Here is a 21,084-nt window from a genome sequence, read left to right as displayed (position 1 = left end):
AGAAGAGCTCCCATCTCAAGGCGCACCTTAAAACACATAAGGGTAAGGCCTCGTTTTAGCAAATTAAAATGAGAGATCCCTTAAGAAGGAGGACCAGGTCTGGTGGTCACTCATATCATTTTCTTTCCCCTCTTCTCCCCAAACAGATGACAAGCTGTTTTATTGTAATTGGAAAGGCTGTGCAATGAGGTTTTCCTGCCCTGAGGAAATGAGAGGCCATTACGAAAAACACACCGGCCATTTTCAATTACACTGCCACCTGTGCGACCAGTCCTTCTCCCGCTCTGATCACCTGGCATCACACATGAAACAACACCAATAGCCTTTGACACCTGTGGCTTGATGCCTGGTGATCAGAGTGGAAGTCGGGGACGGGGGGAATCTAGTAGCTGGTACTACTAGGTCTGTCCAGGAAAGAATACTTGGACTGAACCCTGACCCAAGGAACCAGTTGGTTCTGGTGCTTCCTCGAGAGCCAAGAACCTGTGTTGGACTTTACCCATGGGGCTTATTTATGGAGAAGAGCTGCAGAAAGACCACCAGAGCACTTGGAAGAACTGCAACAATTCCTTGACCGACCCTCATCCTCCAATAACAAAAAAACAAAATTCCTTGACCGACCCTCACTCTACAATATTGAAGTCAAAACGAAGACTGTCATACTTCGGTCTTATCATCAAAATTGACTCACTTGAATTGTGCCAAGAATGATTTATAGGGTGGAGGAAAGACTATTTATGACTGTGAAAACTGGACTTCCAAAAAAAAAAACCCCAGACAAAAGTGTGGACAGGACGTTCTTTGAGAACATGCCAAAACTATTCTGTACACTCAAAGTATTTTTTATATTTCATATTAAAAAAATATTTCTAACTCTTATTTCTACCATAAATTAATAATTGCGCATCTTACGCCAATGTGCACCCCTTAGATCTTTTAAAGATATTTTTACCAACATCTCACAAACTGATATAATAGCACCAGTGAATAACAACCCATTTACAACATACAAAAGAAACTAAAATATGTTTTTTTAAAAAACATAGTTTTTTGTAAGGACTATCTTTCTGGATAGTCTATCCCCATGAGAACTATGTGCCCTTTAACCTTACTTTCCAGATAACCCTCGTAGAAGCATCGTAAAACACATCCAATCATACATGCATATCTTTTTGGGTTTGGTTCCAAGTGGGAAAAAAGACACTGAAAGCATGGGGCCATTTGGAAGGATGGACTCCCCGCTGATGGCGAGGAGATTCGCCAGCACCTGAAGACCAGGGCCACCCTAACTCTGGCGCTCCTCCTTTTCTAGGAGAGCTGAATTTATGCCTCCTCAAAGAGGCAGGCGTCATCGCTCTACGTCCCCCCAGCGACACCCCACTGCCTCGGAGACATATCCCATCAGGTCGCGCTGTTGGCCTGTGTGCTAGCTCGGCACAATTTAAATGCTCTCCATCACCAGCCAGGCCTTCTACGGCACTGCCGGGAAGTCTATTTCGATTGGGCAACTCCGAGGCAGACATAGCCCCCCGTTTACCATCCCTTGCCTCTTTCCACAAGGCGGACAGCCGCCCATCTTGCCAGGTGAGTCGGCCCCACAGACGGTAGGATGTTGGGTGGATGGGTGGGTGGAACGGTGCACGCTCTGCATGCGCTCAGAGGCAGCGCTGCTTGCTTCGGGAGATGGGGAAAAGGGCAGCGTGGAAGCTTTGCATCCCCCCTGCCTTCGGGGGGTTCTCCACTCAACTCGAGAGCGGGGAGGGGGGTCTCATGGGAAGGTGCCCTCTGTTGTCCCTCACTCCTTTGTGAGGTTAATTTTTGTGACGTGAATTCTTTTTTTTTGGGGGGGGGGGAGACGAAAACCCTGACCCCTCTCCGGGTCAGGCCAGTGTCTCAGGTTGAACCACTAACCAGTGGCCACTTCTCTCCTCTCCTCTCCCAGCAATTGTCCTGCGGCTTGGAAGGCTATTACTTCATGGGCATTGCCTCGCCCAAAGTGGTCGCCTATGAGGCTCTGCGACACATAGGTGCACTTATGATGGCTGCGGGAAAACTTACAGGAAGAGCTTCCATCTCAAGGCGCACCTTCAAACACAGAAGGGTAAGGAATCAATTTATTGTGTCTAAGGAGGGAAAAGGAAGGCAAGGATTTGAACCCAACGGACTGGGAAGTAGTTTGGCCATGTATTTATTTCCATGAAGCTGGTACAGCTGAGTTCAAAAGGGGTATTTCACCTGCCCTGTGGGAGTACATGGCAGGAGGGGAGCACATCACATGGACAGATGTGAGGCATACAGCTGTCAAAAAGCCACAGGCATTTTTGACCTTTACAGAAACAATGCTTTGGCTGCCTTTCCTATAGAGAGCAAAGTAGATTTATTTATTCAATTTATTTATTCAATTATTTAATGCCACCCTTTTGCTTAGACTCAGGGCGGCCTACAGCATGCAGCACTTTTTATCAGAGCCAGCTTATTGCCTCCACAATCCGGGTCCTCATGTTCCCCAGCTTAGAAGGATAGAAGGCTAAGTCAAACTGGAAGGTGAGATTTGAACCACTGACCGACAGATCTAGGAGTCAACTTTAGTGGCCTGCAGTACTGCACTCTACTCATTGTGCTACCTTGGCTCATTTACAAATACATTTAGAAGGCATAATTTTAATAAATTAAAAAGAGAGAAATGAGATCCCTTAAGAAGGAGGACCAGGTCTGGTGGTCACTCTTATCATTTTCTTTCCCCTCTTCTCCCCAAACAGATGAGAAGATATTTTATTGTAATTGGCAAGGCTGCAGAATGAGGTTTTCCTGCCCTGAGGAAATGAGAGGCCATTACGAAAAACACACCGGCCATTTTCAATTACACTGCCACCTGTGCGACCAGTCCTTCTCCCGCTCTGATCACCTGGCATCACACATGAAACAACACCAATAGCCTTTGACACCTGTGGCTTGATGCCTGGTGATCAGAGTGGAAGTCGGGGACGGGGGGAATCTAGTAGCTGGTACTACTAGGTCTGTCCAGAAAAAAATACTTGGACTGAACCCTGACCCGAGGAACCAGTTGGTTCTGGTGCTTCCTCGAGACTGTCATACTTCGGTCTTATCATCAAAACCGACTCACTTGAATTGTGCCGAGAATGATTTATAGGGTGGAGAAAAGACTATTTATGACTGTGAAAACTGTGTGGACAGGACGTTCTTAGGATTAAAGAGCAAGGTAGATTTATTTATTCAATTTATTTATTCAATTATTTAATGCCACCCTTTTCCTTAGACTCAGGGCGGCCTACAGCATGTTAGCAGCAGCACTTTTTATCAGAGCCAGCATATTGCCTCCGCAATCCGGGTCCCCATTTTATCCACCTTAGAAAGATGGAAGGCTGAGTCAACCTGGAAGGTGAGATTTGAACCACAGACCTACAGATACATTTAGAAGGCATAATTTTAATAAATTAAAAAAAAAAGAGATGAGATCCCTTAAGAAGGAGGACCAGGTCTGATGGTCACTCTTATCATTTTCTTTCCCCTCTTCTCCCCAAACAGGTGAAAAACTCTATTATTGCAACTGGGAAGGATGCGGATGGAAGTTTTCTTGCTTTGAGGAAATGACCTGCCATTATGAAAATCATACCAGCCATTTTCTACTTCTACGTGATTATCGACAACATACCAACCATTGTCGATTTCAGTGCCACCTGTGCGACCAGTCCTTCTCCCGCTCTGGTCACCTGGCATCATACATGAAGCAACACCAGTAGGCTCTGACACCTGTGGCTTGATGCCTTTCAATCAGAGTGGGGGACGGCGGCGGGGAATCTACTAGCTGGTACTACTAGGTCTGTCCAGAAAAAAATACTTGGACTGAACCCTGACCCAAGGAACCAGTTGGTTCTGGTGCTTCCTCGAGAGCCAAGAACCTGTGTTGGACTTTACCCATGGGGCTTATTTATGGAGAAGAGCTGCAGAAAGACCACCAGAGCACTTGGAAGAACTGCAACAATTCCTTGACCGACCCTCATCCTCCAATAACAAAAAAACAAAATTCCTTGACCGACCCTCACTCTACAATATTGAAGTCAAAACCAAGACTGTCATACTTCAGTCTTATCATCAAAACCGACTCACTTGAATTGTGCCAAGAATGATTTATAGGGTGGAGAAAAGACTATTTATGACTGTGAAAACTGGACTTCCAAAAAAAAAAACAACCCCAGACAAAAGTGTGGACAGGACGTTCTTTGAGAACATGCCAAAACTATTCTGTACACTCAAAGTATTTTTTATATTTCATATTAAAAAAATATTTCTAACTCTTATTTCTATCATAAATTAATAATTGCGCATCTTACGCCAATGTGCACCCCTTAGATCTTTTAAAGATATTTTTACCAACATCTCACAAACTGATATAATAGCACCAGTGAATAACAACCCATTTACAACATACAAAAGAAACTAAAATATGTTTTTTTAAAAAACATAGTTTTTTGTAAGGACTATCTTTCTGGATAGTCTATCCCCATGAGAACTATGTGCCCTTTAACCTTACTTTCCAGATAACCCTCGTAGAAGCATCGTAAAACACATCCAATCATACATGCATATCTTTTTGGGTTTGGTTCCAAGTGGGAAAAAAGACACTGAAAGCATGGGGCCATTTGGAAGGATGGACTCCCCGCTGATGGCGAGGAGATTCGCCAGCACCTGAAGACCAGGGCCACCCTAACTCTGGCGCTCCTCCTTTTCTAGGAGAGCTGAATTTATGCCTCCTCAAAGAGGCAGGCGTCATCGCTCTACGTCCCCCCAGCGACACCCCACTGCCTCGGAGACATATCCCATCAGGTCGCGCTGTTGGCCTGCGTGCTAGCTCGGCACAATTTAAATGCTCTCCATCACCAGCCAGGCCTTCTACGGCACTGCCGGGAAGTCTATTTCGATTGGGCAACTCCGAGGCAGACATAGCCCCCCGTTTACCATCCCTTGCCTCTTTCCACAAGGCGGACAGCCGCCCATCTTGCCAGGTGAGTCGGCCCCACAGACGGTAGGATGTTGGGTGGATGGGTGGGTGGAACGGTGCACGCTCTGCATGCGCTCAGAGGCAGCGCTGCTTGCTTCGGGAGATGGGGAAAAGGGCAGCGTGGAAGCTTTGCATCCCCCCTGCCTTCGGGGGGTTCTCCACTCAACTCGAGAGCGGGGAGGGGGGTCTCATGGGAAGGTGCCCTCTGTTGTCCCTCACTCCTTTGTGAGGTTAATTTTTGTGACGTGAATTCTTTTTTTTTGGGGGGGGGGGGGGAGACGAAAACCCTGACCCCTCTCCGGGTCAGGCCAGTGTCTCAGGTTGAACCACTAACCAGTGGCCACTTCTCTCCTCTCCTCTCCCAGCAATTGTCCTGCGGCTTGGAAGGCTATTACTTCATGGGCATTGCCTCGCCCAAAGTGGTCGCCTATGAGGCTCTGCGACACATAGGTGCACTTATGATGGCTGCGGGAAAACTTACAGGAAGAGCTTCCATCTCAAGGCGCACCTTCAAACACAGAAGGGTAAGGAATCAATTTATTGTGTCTAAGGAGGGAAAAGGAAGGCAAGGATTTGAACCCAACGGACTGGGAAGTAGTTTGGCCATGTATTTATTTCCATGAAGCTGGTACAGCTGAGTTCAAAAGGGGTATTTCACCTGCCCTGTGGGAGTACATGGCAGGAGGGGAGCACATCACATGGACAGATGTGAGGCATACAGCTGTCAAAAAGCCACAGGCATTTTTGACCTTTACAGAAACAATGCTTTGGCTGCCTTTCCTATAGAGAGCAAGGTAGATTTATTTATTCAATTTATTTATTCAATTATTTAATGCCACCCTTTTGCTTAGACTCAGGGCGGCCTACAGCATGCAGCACTTTTTATCAGAGCCAGCTTATTGCCTCCACAATCCGGGTCCTCATGTTCCCCAGCTTAGAAGGATAGAAGGCTAAGTCAAACTGGAAGGTGAGATTTGAACCACTGACCGACAGATCTAGGAGTCAACTTTAGTGGCCTGCAGTACTGCACTCTACTCATTGTGCTACCTTGGCTCATTTACAAATACATTTAGAAGGCATAATTTTAATAAATTAAAAAGAGAGAAATGAGATCCCTTAAGAAGGAGGACCAGGTCTGGTGGTCACTCTTATCATTTTCTTTCCCCTCTTCTCCCCAAACAGATGAGAAGATATTTTATTGTAATTGGCAAGGCTGCAGAATGAGGTTTTCCTGCCCTGAGGAAATGAGAGGCCATTACGAAAAACACACCGGCCATTTTCAATTACACTGCCACCTGTGCGACCAGTCCTTCTCCCGCTCTGATCACCTGGCATCACACATGAAACAACACCAATAGCCTTTGACACCTGTGGCTTGATGCCTGGTGATCAGAGTGGAAGTCGGGGACGGGGGGAATCTAGTAGCTGGTACTACTAGGTCTGTCCAGAAAAAAATACTTGGACTGAACCCTGACCCGAGGAACCAGTTGGTTCTGGTGCTTCCTCGAGACTGTCATACTTCGGTCTTATCATCAAAACCGACTCACTTGAATTGTGCCGAGAATGATTTATAGGGTGGAGAAAAGACTATTTATGACTGTGAAAACTGTGTGGACAGTTAAGAAGGAGGACCAGGTCTGGTGGTCACTCTTATCATTTTCTTTCCCCTCTTCTCCCCAAACAGGTGAAAAACTCTATTATTGCAACTGGGAAGGATGCGGATGGAAGTTTTCTTGCTGTGAGGAAATGACCCGTGATTATCGACAACATACCAACCATTGTCGATTTCAGTGCCACCTGTGCGACCAGTCCTTCTCCTGCTCTGGTCACCTGGCATCACACATGAAGCAACACCAGTAGCCTCTAACACCTGTGGCTTGATGCCTGGCGATCAGAGTAGGTGTCGGGGCCGGTGGGAATCTAGTAGCAGGCCTCTCCCTCCAGGATCCCCATCACCCCACCTGCCTCCCCAGTGGAAACACACAAACAGACGGCGACGCACAGGTGCCATGGCTGCGGGAAAACATATAAGAAGAGCTCCCATCTCAAGGCGCACCTTAAAACACACAAGGGTAAGGCCTCGTTTTAGCAAATTAAAATGAGAGATCCCTTAAGGAGGAGGACCAGGTCTGGTGGTCACTCATATCATTTTCTTTCCCCTCTTCTCCCCAAACAGATGAGAAGATGTTTTATTGTAATTGGAAAGGCTGTGCAATGAGGTTTTCCTGCCCTGAGGAAATGAGAGGCCATTACGAAAAACACACCGGCCATTTTCAATTACACTGCCACCTGTGCGACCAGTCCTTCTCCCGCTCTGATCACCTGGCATCACACATGAAACAACACCAATAGCCTTTGACACCTGTGGCTTGATGCCTGGTGATCAGAGTGGAAGTCGGGGACGGGGGGAATCTAGTAGCTGGTACTACTAGGTCTGTCCAGAAAAAAATACTTGGACTGAACCCTGACCCGAGGAACCAGTTGGTTCTGGTGCTTCCTCGAGAGCCAAGAACCTGTGTTGGACTTTACCCATGGGGCTTATTTATGGAGAAGAGCTGCAGAAAGAACTGCAACAATTCCTTGACCGACCCTCATCCTCCAATAACAAAAAAACAAAATTCCTTGACCGACCCTCACTCTACAATATTGAAGTCAAAACCAAGACTGTCATACTTCGGTCTTATCATCAAAACCGACTCACTTGAATTGTGCCGAGAATTATTTATAGGGTGGAGAAAAGACTATTTATGACTGTGAAAACGAGTTCCAAAAAAAAACAAAAACCCAGACAGAAGTGTGGACAGGACGTTCTTTGAGAACATGCCAAAACTATGCTATACACTCAAAGTGTGCCTTAAACTCTACTAGAAATACTGAAGTTGGACTATAAACAGGAGATAAAATATGTTTTTGCCCCCTCTACCTATTCTTTTGTTTTAAATAAATATTTTCTGAAAACTGTTTTTTTTAAAAAGACTTTTCTAAAATAAAGCATTTGCATTGATGTGTCTTTCACCCTTATTTAAAAGCCATTTGCTGAGAGTCTATTGAGGAGGTGAACCAGATTTGCCTTAGAGCTGCTTTGTGGTCCTACCAATGTCTCAGCTGCACCGTAGAACAGAGCTCGGTAGCAAAACTCTCAAGTCTATAATTTGAGTCTCATGTTTAGTTTACTTGATAGCTATTTTGGTAGCACCCTCAAAACTCTTCCTGATGTAGATACAACTGCTAGCAGTAAAACCATTGTACAATGCTTCAAGTTCTAGTATTAGAAGAAAGTGCAATATTTATAGACTTTTCTCAGAATTCTCTAAGCCTTCAATTTGCCCTCCTTTTCTACAGATTTTTTCCTAAAATAAAACCATTCATTGCAACAGCTGATCTCTGGTCATATCTCATCAAAAGTGGAATCTGTTATTTTGATCAGTAGCTAAGAAGCTGATGGAGTACAGGAAAATCTCAGAGAGAAAGGAAAATCAGATCTCATACTCCAGGGGTAGGCAAAGGTGGCTCTTCTATGACTTGCGGGCTTCAACTCCCAGAATTCCTGGGCCAATCATGCTAGCTCAGGAATTCTGGGAGTTGAAGTCCACATGTCATAGAAGAGCCAACTTTGCCTACCCCTGTCATAGTCAGACGTTAAGTATTCATACAGTATGTCCTGTAGATGGCACTCAGGGTGTGAACACCTAAGCTTTCTTAGGCCTAAAGCTGAAAGAAATTGAATACTACATCAGAGAGACCATTAGACATGGAGGTGGGGGAAATGAGATAAAACAAGGTCCAAAATACAGAAAAATAAATGATCCTAGGTCGAGGCAGGTGTAGGATCTCCTGATTGGGATGATCTGCAAGGTCCCTTCCAACTCTGTTAATCTGTTAAATATTTTAAATAGGAAAGCAGTGGGGAGGAAGAGAGGAAAAGAGAAGTGAGATGGTTTGGGGATGGTTTGCATCCATCATACAGAGGTACCCAAGTGCTTGGTGAGGAGTTCAGAACTTTTTTTGACTGGTATTTAAACTAGGTAAAGGGGACAGAGATGTAACCGACGTGGATGATTTTTGTCCCCGGACAACGAGGATAAATCAGTTTCTTGAAATTTATGTAAAGGGAGCTGTAAATGAAATAGATGTAGTTGTTGAGGATAAGGGACAAACAAATAATGATGATAACGTTCTTCGGGTAATGTGCACAAATGCTTGAAGTGTCAACAAGAAGCTCTGTGAGTTAAGAGTCAATCCTGGTCCTAGAAAGTTTAGAACTAAGACGCCTTAAACAAGATCTAAGTATTGCCCACAAGATCATATGCTGCAATGTCCTGCCTGTCGGCGACTACTTCAGCTTCAACCACAACAACACAAGAGCACACAACAGATTTAAACTTAATATTAAGTGCTCCAAACTTGACTTTAAAAAATATGACTTCAGTAACCATGTTGTCGAAGCGTGGAACTCATTACCGGACTCCATAGTGTCATCCCCAAACCCCCAACACTTTACCCTTAGATTATCTATGGTTGACCTCTCCAGTTTCCTAAGAGGTCAGTAAGGGGCGAGTACAAGTGCATTAGAGTGCCTTCCGTCCCCTGTCCTATTGCTCTCCTATATCTCTTATACCTTTCTTCTATTCCTATATCTCTTCTTCTATTCTTTCATTGATATGTTCTATTACTTTACCTTTTTTTATATTCTTTCTTAGATATATTTTACTATGAGTATCTTCTCTATAACCTTCATCATGTATTTTACTATGTGTACATAGATATATACCCACTAAAACCCTCATTGTGTATTGGACTAAATAAATAAATAAATAGAGAGAGAGAGAGAGAGAGAGAGAGAGAGAGAGAGAGAGAGAGAGAGAGAGAGAGAGAGAGAGAGAGAGAGAGAGAGAGAGAGAGAGAGAGAGAGAGAGAGAGAGAGGAGAGAGAATTTGGATCTGGCTGCAATAATGGAGACATGGTTTAAGGACTTCAATGAATGGGAAATATCCATACCAGGATATGCATTGTATGGGAAGGGTAGAGTAGACAGAAGGGGAGGTGGAGTAGCCATTTATGTTAAGGAAAGTCTAAAAGCAACACTCATTCAAAATACATGTTAAAGAGCTGGAGACTCTGCGTTTAGATTTGGGGTGATCTACAGGCCTCCTCCAGGGCAATATGAGGATTATGACAACAAGATGGTGGACGGAATTACCCAAATGGCAGTAAAGGGAGATACTGTATTGTGATTAGGGGTGATTTCAATACGCCTGATATTAACTGGAATATCCCTAGTGCTCTTACATGCAAAAGTAAGAATATAGTAGAGGCCTTTACAGGAGCAGCTCTGGCACAGCTGATTAAGACACCAGCTAGAGGGGAGAATATTCTAGATTTAGTTTCTACGAATGGGAACTGGGTTTCAGAGGTTAAGGTGGGAGAAAACGTCAGTTGCAGTGATCACCTATGTTTGTGGTTAAATGAGCAATTCTGTACTACAACCAAAGTATTGGATTAAAAAAAAAACAAATTTTAATAAAATGGGGGAATATTTAAATAATGAATTAAAGGGCAGAGATAAAACAGCAGAAGCAAGCGCCCAATGGACTAATAAAAAGGACATCTTAAAAGCCACTGGACTGTATTTAAGGCAAATAACTAAAGGTAAAAGGAAGATCTACTGAGCACTGGCACTGCTCATTGTCTTCCGCTGGCTTCCCGCAACACGATAGTAATACCAACTTCCCCCGCGAACATTCCCCATGAGAGCTACGTGCCTTGTAACCTTATTTCTGGATAACCCTCGTAATATGACATAATCCCAATGGACTCCAGAGATTTCTCTTCATATTTCATATACACACACACAAAAATATTTCTAACTCTTATTTCTACCATAAATTAATAATTGCACATCTTACGCCAATGTGCACCCCCCTTAGATCTTTTAAAGATATTTTTACCAACATCTCCCAAACTGATATAATAGCACCAGTGAATAACAACCCATTTGCAATATAGAAAAGAAACTAAAATATGTTTTTTAAAAAAACATAGTTTGTTGTAAGGACTATCTTTCTGTATAGTCTATCCCCATGAGAACTATGTGTCCTTTAACCTTACTTTCCGGATAACCCTCGTAGAAGTATCGTAAAAGACATCCACTCATACATGCATATCTTTCTGGGTTTGGTTCCAAGTGGGAAAAAAAGACATTGGAAGCATGGGGCCATTTGGAAGGATGGTTAAATAGAGGACAGCAGGGCCACATGGTCTGAAATTCAGTGAGGGAGCAGGTAGATCACCTGCCTCAAATATGTTGAAGGAGAGAAAAGAAGGCAGAGATGCTGAGAGTTCTTTGTTTTATGCCCACTCTTGGGCCCTGCCCCTGGGGCCTGCTGCTCCTGTGCAGGAAAAGCAGTGATTGCCCATGTAGGGGTAACTCTGTAGGCTGAGCCTTGCTGGGTGATGATGTAATGAAAGAGCATTGGGCAATTCCTAATATATGGCTAACTGAAGGAGGTAGATCTTTGTTATGTAGAATAGACTGGTCCAGCCTATTAACAAAGATGTGGGGGATGAGTGAGCTGCACCATTCCTTAATGGCACATTGACAAAGGTGGGAGCTACTAAGAGTGAATCTTTTATCTGTTTAAACAGTGGTTCTCAAGCTTTCTAATGCCGCAACCCCTTAATACAGTTCCTCGTGTTGTGGTGATCCCCAACCATAAGTCTAGCACCAATTAACCGTACTGAAAAAGCGGGTCCAGCAGTCACGTGGGTTGCTCGCTGTCGAATCCGCATAGGACCGAGCCTGTCTTTAAAAAGATTGCTGGATCCGCCCCTTCCTCAGAATTCGCTTGGTCCTCCTACCGACAGGCCGCGTGGTGGCTCAGCTCCTCTCCAAACAAACAGCTTCCCTTTTAATTCTTCCCCCTAAAATCAACAGAAAAGATAAGTAATTAGTTCCTTCTTATCGGTAATCAAAGCAGTTTGGCTTCCAGCCAGCCCTCCTGGGCTCGACTCCGAGAGGAGAAGCCATGACGAGGCTTTTAGTTAATTGCGCAATTGCTTTGCCTCATCGCTGCAGCCGGCTGAGTTTATCTATTGCTAAATCTGCCCCGCTGGGAGGTTTTTATTACTAATTGACTTGTGTTTGCTTCTGCTACCTCCTGAAGAGTGGGACATTTTACAAGGGTGCTTTTTTTGTCCCCTGGACTTAGTCTGATTCTTTATTGAATTTTCTTGGCGTGAAGGCCCTCAGCGTCCAGTAACACCGGCACCAGCGCCCACCCACGCACAGGCCGTTTGGTACCTTACAGTCCACTGCGTGGCCCAGAGTAGGCTGTGACAGTCTCATGATTTTACTCTTGTGCTAGGCTCCTCAACCAGAGGTACCCAGGATTGATCCAGATTGTCTTTGAGTGGCAGACGCTCCTGGGCCTAGGAGCTTGGGCCCCCTTCCTCTTGAGAATCAATTGGTTTAGACTATTGCTTCTCCCAAATTTTGGCTCTAGACCTTGTCCCTGTAATTTGTTCAGTCCGTGGCTTCTTCTATTCCCAAGAGAGGCACTTTTTCCAGAAATACTCAGGACCTTAGGCCTACTGGTGATGAAATTGAAATCATTCCTCAGGCCTCGTCCTCCTCAGTTGCACCTCCCCCAATGGCCAGGCCCACCAAAGCTGATAAAAGAAGGGATAAAGCACTCTAAAAATTCATGAACAATCAGTTAAACGCTTAAGAGTGCAGGCCCAAGTACATGTTAGCTCACCTGAACCCCCAGATCCCCTTGATCTGTCTCCCTCAGGTGTATCTGTCTTGTCTCTGGATGAGCCAAACCTAAATAGACCCCAACCTAATTTATGGGGCTTAGGTCCAGAGGTACCAGTCCATTTGAATCAGGGTCCCTTAGAGCCTGAACCTTCCAGGGCCCACAGCATTCCCTCTGATTTACCTGCTTCTATTCCTATGTTTTATGTGTTATCTCAAGCCATTGATACCAAATTCAAGGCCATCAATGTGCATCCCCATCCTCGTAGTCATTCTCTGAGGAGAATGAGGATGATGAAGATCTTGAAGACAGGGATGACTCCTTCCAAGGCCTGTCTGAGGATGAAGAGTCACAAATCAAGACTCCCCCATCCTCTACTATTTTTCCCTTTCAGTCTCTACTGCTCAAAGCCAGGGCAGCCACAGGCCAGTACAAACCTGCACCGACCTCTGCAGCTCCACAAGAGGAAAATCTCCTCTTCTTCCTGGAGGAGCAGGAAGATACTGAGGTCATCCCCATGCCTAAACTATTCAGGGAATGCTTCTGTGGTTACAACAACTTCCACAGCATATTCCTCCCGATAGGGCCAGCAGGACCTCAACAAGGTCTTCGCAGTGGCCCAGTATGTAGCGGACGCCACCCTGCAATCCTCTAGATTTGCTGCAAAATCGGTGGCTGCCTCTGGCACCGCCCTTGGCAAGCGGGAGTGAGGCAGAAGTGGCAGCTCTCGTTGGGTCCTCTAAATCGTAAGCTATTATTTGGTGATTTACTTGATCCTCTACTTACAGAAACCACTGATAAGAAGAAAATCCTGGGTACTACTACCAAGAAGGCTACTAAAATGCTTCAGCCCTTTTGGCAGTCAAATTGCCAACAAAATCAGGGGTTCGCGTTTCAAAGGAACTCAGGTCAGTATAATTCCAGCTTTTGTCCCCAATCAGACAGGGTCCCCAGGGGCAGAGAGTCTCGATATCAAAGAGGCTCCTCCTCCTCGAGGGCCTCAAAAAGGTCCAGATGCTAATGACCACTCAATCCCCAATGGTTCGCTTCCAGCTGGCGCCATACCTGTAAGGACCCCTGGGTTATTTCCACAGTTGAATGGGGGATTCAATTGTAGTTTACCTCCATTCCCCCAAAACATTTCATCTCTTGCCCTTCTCCTAGATCCCTTTCCTCCTGTTTCTGCATGGAGGAGGCGGCCAACATCTGCTTACTATGAGGGCTATCCAGCCAGTTCCATCCTCTAAGAGAGGACTTGGCTTCTACTCCATCCTCTTCATGGTCCCTAAGACCTCCGGAGAATGGAGAGCCATTTTGGATCTTAAAAGATTAAACCAGTACATTAAATACATAAAATTGAAGATGCATTCCTTATCTTCAATCCTGGCATCCATTCACCCGGGGGACTCCATATCTTCCTTGGACTTTACGGAGGCTTATTTCCATATTCCCAAGAGGTTCAAACCACACATCCTCAACCGACATATCCTGATCCTAACAGACAATATGGCTACGAAGAGCCACATCTGCAGACAAGGAGGCACCCGGTCTAAGGACCTGATGCAGGAAGCACTGAAACTGGGTCTTTGGGCAGAGAGACATCTGCAGTCTGTCGGCTGACCACATATTGGGAATCCTCAATGTGCAGGCCGACTGGCTCTCCCACTCAACTCTGGACCCAGGAGAGCGGAGTCTCCATCCGGACCTATTCCAGCAGATCTGCCTTCAATTCGGTCACCCGTCGCTAGACCTGTTCACGACCGCGACCAACGCTCAGGTCCCTCGGTTCTATTCCAGATTCCCATCCCCGGGAGCAGAAGTAACCAACGCACTCAAAACCCCTTGGCCTCCAGGTCTCTTATATGCCTTCCCACCAATTCCAATCCTGCCAGACGTGATCCACAAGATCCTCCTCGAGCAGGCTCAGGTGATATTGATACCCCCTTCACTGGCCTCTCCGACCCTGGTTCGCAGACCTCCAGCGGCTATCCGTCCAGGCCCCCTGGTGACTCCCCGCTTTGGAGGATATGTTGCAGCAGGGGGCCTCTCACCATCCAGACCCGGAGTGGTTCCACCTCACAGCTTGACTGTTACCTGGCGTGACCTAGACCTCCGAGGTTATTACCCAGACGCCGTGGAAGTGATCCTAAAGTCTAGAAGAATATCTACCAATAGGATCTACGACCATACCTGGTCTAAATTTCACCCGTGGTGTTCTTATGGAAGGCCTCTCCCCCTTGTGTATTCCCATGCAGATAATCGTTTCCTTCCTCATGAAAGGCTTTCACCTAGGTCTCTCAGCCAACACTATCCAGCGACACCTAGCAGCCTTATCCATAGTCCTGGCAGTTTCCCTGAAAGACAAGAACGGTTAAGAGGCATCTCGAACCTCATGCCCTCCACTGTTCACAGATATCCATCCTGGGATCTACCTCGAGTTCTACACTCTCTTACCCAAGCTTCATACGAACCGCTAAATTCTGCTTCCTTCAGACACCTGTCCTACAAGGTAGCATTCCTGGTGGCAATCACCTCCGTCAGGCACATTTCTGAGCTGGCGTTGCTCTCTATTCGCCAGGACTTATGCCAATTTCATCTGGACAAAGTAGTCCTTCAGTTGGACCCCACCTTTCTACCAAACTTCAGCTCCATGTTTCACAGATCCCAGGATATTATATTTCTTCTTTCTGCTCTAACCAAAACCACTATCTCTTTGTCAGATGGCACACTTTAGACATTACTAGAGCTCTCTGAATTTATCTCTACCGTACTAGGACCTTTCGTAGGTCAGAAGCCCTATTCGTAGCTTTCCACCCCAGGTCTGTGGGGTCCAAGATCTCATCCACCGTATTAGGCCGTTGGATTCGAGGGACAATCTCCAAAGCTTATGAGTCAGCATCCCTCAATGTCCCACAAAGCATCACGGCACATTCTACAAGAAGTGCAGTCACATCAGCAGCCTGGGCAACTCAAGCGCCCTTGGAGGAAGTTTGCAAGGCGGCTACATGGGCCTCTCCCGATTCTTTCATAAGGCACTATAAAATTGACTCTTACGCTTCAGTGGATGCTGCCTTCGGCAGGAGAGTCCTCCAATCCGTTATCACTCACGATAGCCAACTAATCCCTCCCTAGGGACACATCTATTGGATATGTCCCATGTGACTGTTGCACCTGCTCCTACAGTACGGAGAATGGGCGTTGATTGCTTACCTGAACGCCTCTTCTCGTACGCTGACCGGGTACAGCAGTCACTTCCCTTCCTATGTCTTTCTGACTATGCTTGTACCTTTATTCCTTCGTTTATTATCTATGAGAGTAGAGCAGTATTCGAGGCACCACTTTTCGAGCCTAAGTCTATGGATTCGTGAATTCTGGGGAAGGGGCGGATCCAGCAATCTTTTTAAAGACAGGCTTGGTCCTATGCAGATTGCACAGCGAGCAACCCATGTGATTGCTGTACCCGTTCAGTGTATCAGAAGAGGCGTTCAGGTGAGCAATCAATGCCTATTCTCAATATCCTTGAATACTGTCAACATTATCACCACCCTCAGTTGCCTCGAGAAGGGCGGCTTAGAAATCTAATAAATAAATAAATAAATAAATAAATAATTTTATATATGTTACCCACATTTTTTCCCATTTCTCCAATTCTATATTGTATCTAAAATGTTTTTCCCATTTGATCATTGTTTCTTTAACAACCTCCTCTTCAATTTTGTATCTCAGTAGAAATTTATATACAGTGGCACATCGTCTTACGAACACCTCCTCATACGAACTTCTCGAGATACGAACCGGGCGTTCAGGATTTTTTTGCCTCATCTCACGAACCATTTTCTTCTTGCGAAACCTCGCTTCTCTCCCGGCTACTGCTGCTGCGAGCAGCGGCCAAAACAAGCGCTTTTAAGTTTGGACACTCTGATGATGACAAGGAAACTGGAACCAGGCTTTGCCATGCAGGGTCTACACCCCCCCATCCCTTCTGCTACGATCATGGCCAAGGCATTGGAGAAGAGAGAGAACAGGCAGTGAAAGTAGCAGCAACTGCGGGGCATTTTGGAAGAAAGTTGGGCCTGTAATTACCAGCTTCTTCTCTACTGCCCTTGTTGTGGATAGGCACAACACTGGCCACTCTTCAATCCTGAGGAACATCTCCTGTTAACAGGGATTGGTTAAATAAATCAGTCAGGGGGGTAGCAATCATATATCTGAGTTCTTTAAAAACTCTGGGGTGGATGCCATCTGGACCCATTGCCTTATTTATCTTTAATCGTTCACGTTCTTCTAAGACATTGGCTTCTAAGATCACTGGAGCTGAATCCGTACTGCTGGAAGCAATGCTATATCCATCTATAGTATTATATTGTAAGGTGTCTTTTGAGAAAACTGAACAGAAGTAGCTATTCAAATGGTCAGCGATCTCCTTATTCCCATCAATGCATGTATTATTCCCGGTACCAAGCTTCGTGACGTTGCAGTTTTTCTTCTTCCTATCACTAATATATATATCTGAAGGTTTTATCCCCCTTCTTTACAGATTTGGCAATTTCTTCCTCTTTTGAGGCTTTAGCAGCATATATTATCTGTTTCGCCTTCTGTCTCATTTTATACACCTCTCTATCAGCTATATTTCCAGACTCTTTACACCTCCTATAGGCAGCCTTTTTTTCATTGACTGTAGCCCTTACATCATTGCTAAACCATAGCGGTTTGTTCTTCCTTTTACCTTTAATTATTTGCCTTACATACAGTCCAGTAGCTTTTAAGATGGCCTTTTTTAATACGGTCCACTGGGTGCTCGCTCCTGCCATTTTATCCCTCCTCTTTAATTCATTATTTAAATATTCCCCCATTGCATTAAAATTAGTTTTTCTGAAATCCAATACTTTGGTTGCAGTATAGGATTGTTCACCATCAGTTTTTACATCAAAACACAAACATAGATGGTCCTTTTACCTTTAGTTATTTGCCTTATATACAGTCCAGTGGCTTTTAAGATGGCCTTTTTAATACAGTCCATTGGGCACTTGCTCCTGCCATTTGATCCCTGCCCTTTAATTCATTATTTAAATATTCCCCCATTCTATTGAAATTTGTTTTTTTGAAATTCAATTCTTTGGTTGTAGTATAATGAGATATGACCAGAGATCAGCTGTTGCAATGAATAGTTTTATTTTAGGAAAAAATCTGTAGAAAAGGAGGGCAAATTGAAGGCTTAGAAAAATTTGAGAAAAGTCCATAAATATTGCACTTTCTTCTAATACTAGAACTTGAAGCAGTGTATTTTTTACTGCTACCAGTTGTATGTACACCTGGAAGAGTTTTGAGGAAACAATTCAAGTGAGTCGGTTTTGATGAAAAGATTGAAGTATGACAGCCTTGGTTTTGACTTCAAGTAATATTGTAGAGAGAGGGTGGGTCAAGGAGTTTTGTTTTTTTTATTATTGCAGGGTGAGGGTCGGTCAAGGAATTGTTGCAGTTCTTCCAACTGCTCTGGTGGTCTTTCTGCAGCTCTTCTCCATAAATAAGCCCCATGGGGAAAGTTCAAGTCAGGTTCTTGGCTCTCGAGGAAGCACCATAACCAGCTGGTTCCTCGGGTCAGTGTTCAGTCCAGGTATTCTTTTCTGGAGAGACCTAGTAGAACCAGCTACTAGATTCCCCATCCCCGACTTCCACTCTGATCACCAGGCATCAAGCCACAGGTGACAAAGGCTATTGATGATGTTTCATGTGTGATGCCAGGTGATCAGAGCGGGAGAAGGACTGGTCGCACAGGTGGCAGTGTAACTGGAAATGGCCAGTGTGTTGTTGGTAATGGGCTCGCATTTCCTCAGGGCAGGAAAACCTCATTCGGCAGCCTTGAAAATTACAATAGAACATATCTGTTTGGGGAGAAGAGGGGAAAGAAAATGATATGAGTGACCACAAGACCTGGTCCTCCTTCTTAAGGGATCTCTCATTTTAATTTGCTAAAACGAGGCCTTACCCTTGTGCGCCTTGAGATGAGAGCTCTTCTTTGTTTTCCCGCAGCCATGTGTTTCCACTGGGGAGGAAGGTGGGGTGATGGGGATCCTGGAGGGAGAGGCTAGGTCTTCGTCGGGGTCGCCCAATTCAAACATACTTCCTGTGCGCGCCGTAGAAGGCCTGGCCGGCGGTGGAGACCATTTGTTGGGGCGAACCAAAGGCTCCAGCTGCGCAGGCCTAAGGTTTTTAAGTCTCCATAAAGACTCCCCGCCCGGTTTACCCGGGGGTGGCCTGGGTGTTAAGCCCCGGGAGTTTTCCATGTAGACAATAACAATCCAAGGAAACGTAAGTTTCTTTTGGTGCTCGCGATACCTCTCCTACTCGCCTCTAGGTATCAGATGGCCCAAACCCAGACGGGGCAGGACATTTATACACTCACCCCATTATCCCCCTCATCCCCCTGGCTCATTTTGATCTTGAGGGGACAAAAGGTGATGCCACAGGCGCGATTGTCTCCTCTTGGGTTACAGGGGAGCCCAGCTAGTCCTGGGGAGGTTAAATCCTGGACCAAAAATGGTAGTAAAAGCTGCTTATTGGACATGGAGTTAATCAGGATTTGCAGACTGCTAAGATCTAATAAAGTCAACTCCAGGTTACTACAATATTAGTCGCAAGGTGAAAATGTCATAGAAGAAGTAACTTTATAAGCCAAATTATTATTTTCTCCCAAGCCCACAAAAGAGTCTCTTGAAGATTAAGCTTCAGGAGTTTATTACCTTTCTGATGTATATGTCCAAAAGCAATATATCCTTTGAGACTTCACACAATATTAAAATAAGCGCTTCCATTTAATACATGTGTATAACATATTGTTTCTTCCAATTTGTTTTGAAAAGGGTAGTTTTATTTTTAATGTACTGGAATATTTTGTTGTTGTTTGCTATATTTTAGTAGACATCATTGTAAAAGGGTAGTTTTATTTTTATTTTTAATGTACTGGAATATTTTGTTGTTGTTTGCTATATTTTAGTAGACATCATTGTAAAATATTGTTAACCATATTAGTTCTGTTGTTTTAATCAGTTTGAATATCTCGAGCAGCTTCTTAAATATGTTTATAGTTTTATTTTTTATCATCGAGGGCTAATTAAAGAAAATGAATCCATTCACATCTAGATAGGGAAATTCAAAGACAATCACCAGAAATTGGGAAAATGTGATCCAGGAAGATACTGTCATCTCACACTAAGAGGACAACATGAAGCAACATTTTTAACAACAAGTCCTGTTGGGTGACATTTTTCCCTTCTAACTGAGGCCTTGGCAGACTCCCAACGCTTTTATCAAAATGATGGAAGCAATGTCATAGCACAAAACCTGCCTTTTTCCTACTTATATGTAATGTCATGATGCTCATGCAAGGGCAGAACCTATCACATCAAGTCTCCCAAAGCCCTTTACAGATTTGCTGTATATGTAGCTTTCAGGATGGGCGCAGTCACTGAGGCGATTCCCATATAGAACAATATCATCTTTAATACTTGGAGGAATTAATTAATTCCTGCTACGTTCTGTGCCCAAACTCTCAACTCTGTTGAAGATCCATCTATGTCGCCAGGCATGGGGGGAATAACTATCTCTTCCCCACCACCACCAGTATCTTCCTGGATCACATTTTCCCAATTTCTGGTGATTGTCTTTGAATTTCCCTATCTAGATGCGAATGGATTCATTTTCTTTAATTAGCCCTCGATGATAAAAAATAAAACTATAAACATATATTTAACTAAACAGCAAGAAGCTGCTCGAGATATTCAAACTGATTAAAACAACAGAACTAATATCAGTTCAGATCCCAAAGAAAGGTCTCCATCGCCTTCCCTATTTCCTACTGGCAGGAATCCAGAGGCATATTGAAGAGAGTTTGGGCACAGAACGTAGCAGGAATCCAGGGGCATGTTGAAGAGAGTTTGGGCACAGAACGTAGCAGGAATCCAGGGGCATATTGAAGAGAGTTTGGGCACAGAACGTAACAGGAATCCAGGGGCATGTTAAAAAGAGTTTGGGCACAGAACATAGCAGGAATCCAGGGGCATGTTCAAGAGAGTTTGAGCACAGAACGTAGCAGGAATCCAGGGGCATGTTCAAGAGAGTTTGGGCACAGAACGTAGCAGGAATCCAGGGGCATGTTCAAGAGAGTTTGGGCACAGAACGTAGCAGGAATCCAGGGGCATGTTCAAGAGAGTTTGGGCACAGAACGTAGCAGGAATCCAGGGGCATGTTGAAGAGAGTTTGGGCACAGAACGTAGCAGGAATCCAGGGGCATGTTGAAGAGAGTTTGGG

This window comes from Erythrolamprus reginae, chromosome 7, assembly GCF_031021105.1.
Source record: "Erythrolamprus reginae isolate rEryReg1 chromosome 7, rEryReg1.hap1, whole genome shotgun sequence".
Taxonomy (NCBI): Eukaryota; Metazoa; Chordata; class Lepidosauria; order Squamata; family Dipsadidae; genus Erythrolamprus; species Erythrolamprus reginae.
The sequence above is the reverse complement of the archived record's forward strand: the minus strand, read 5'-3'. Positions refer to the sequence as shown.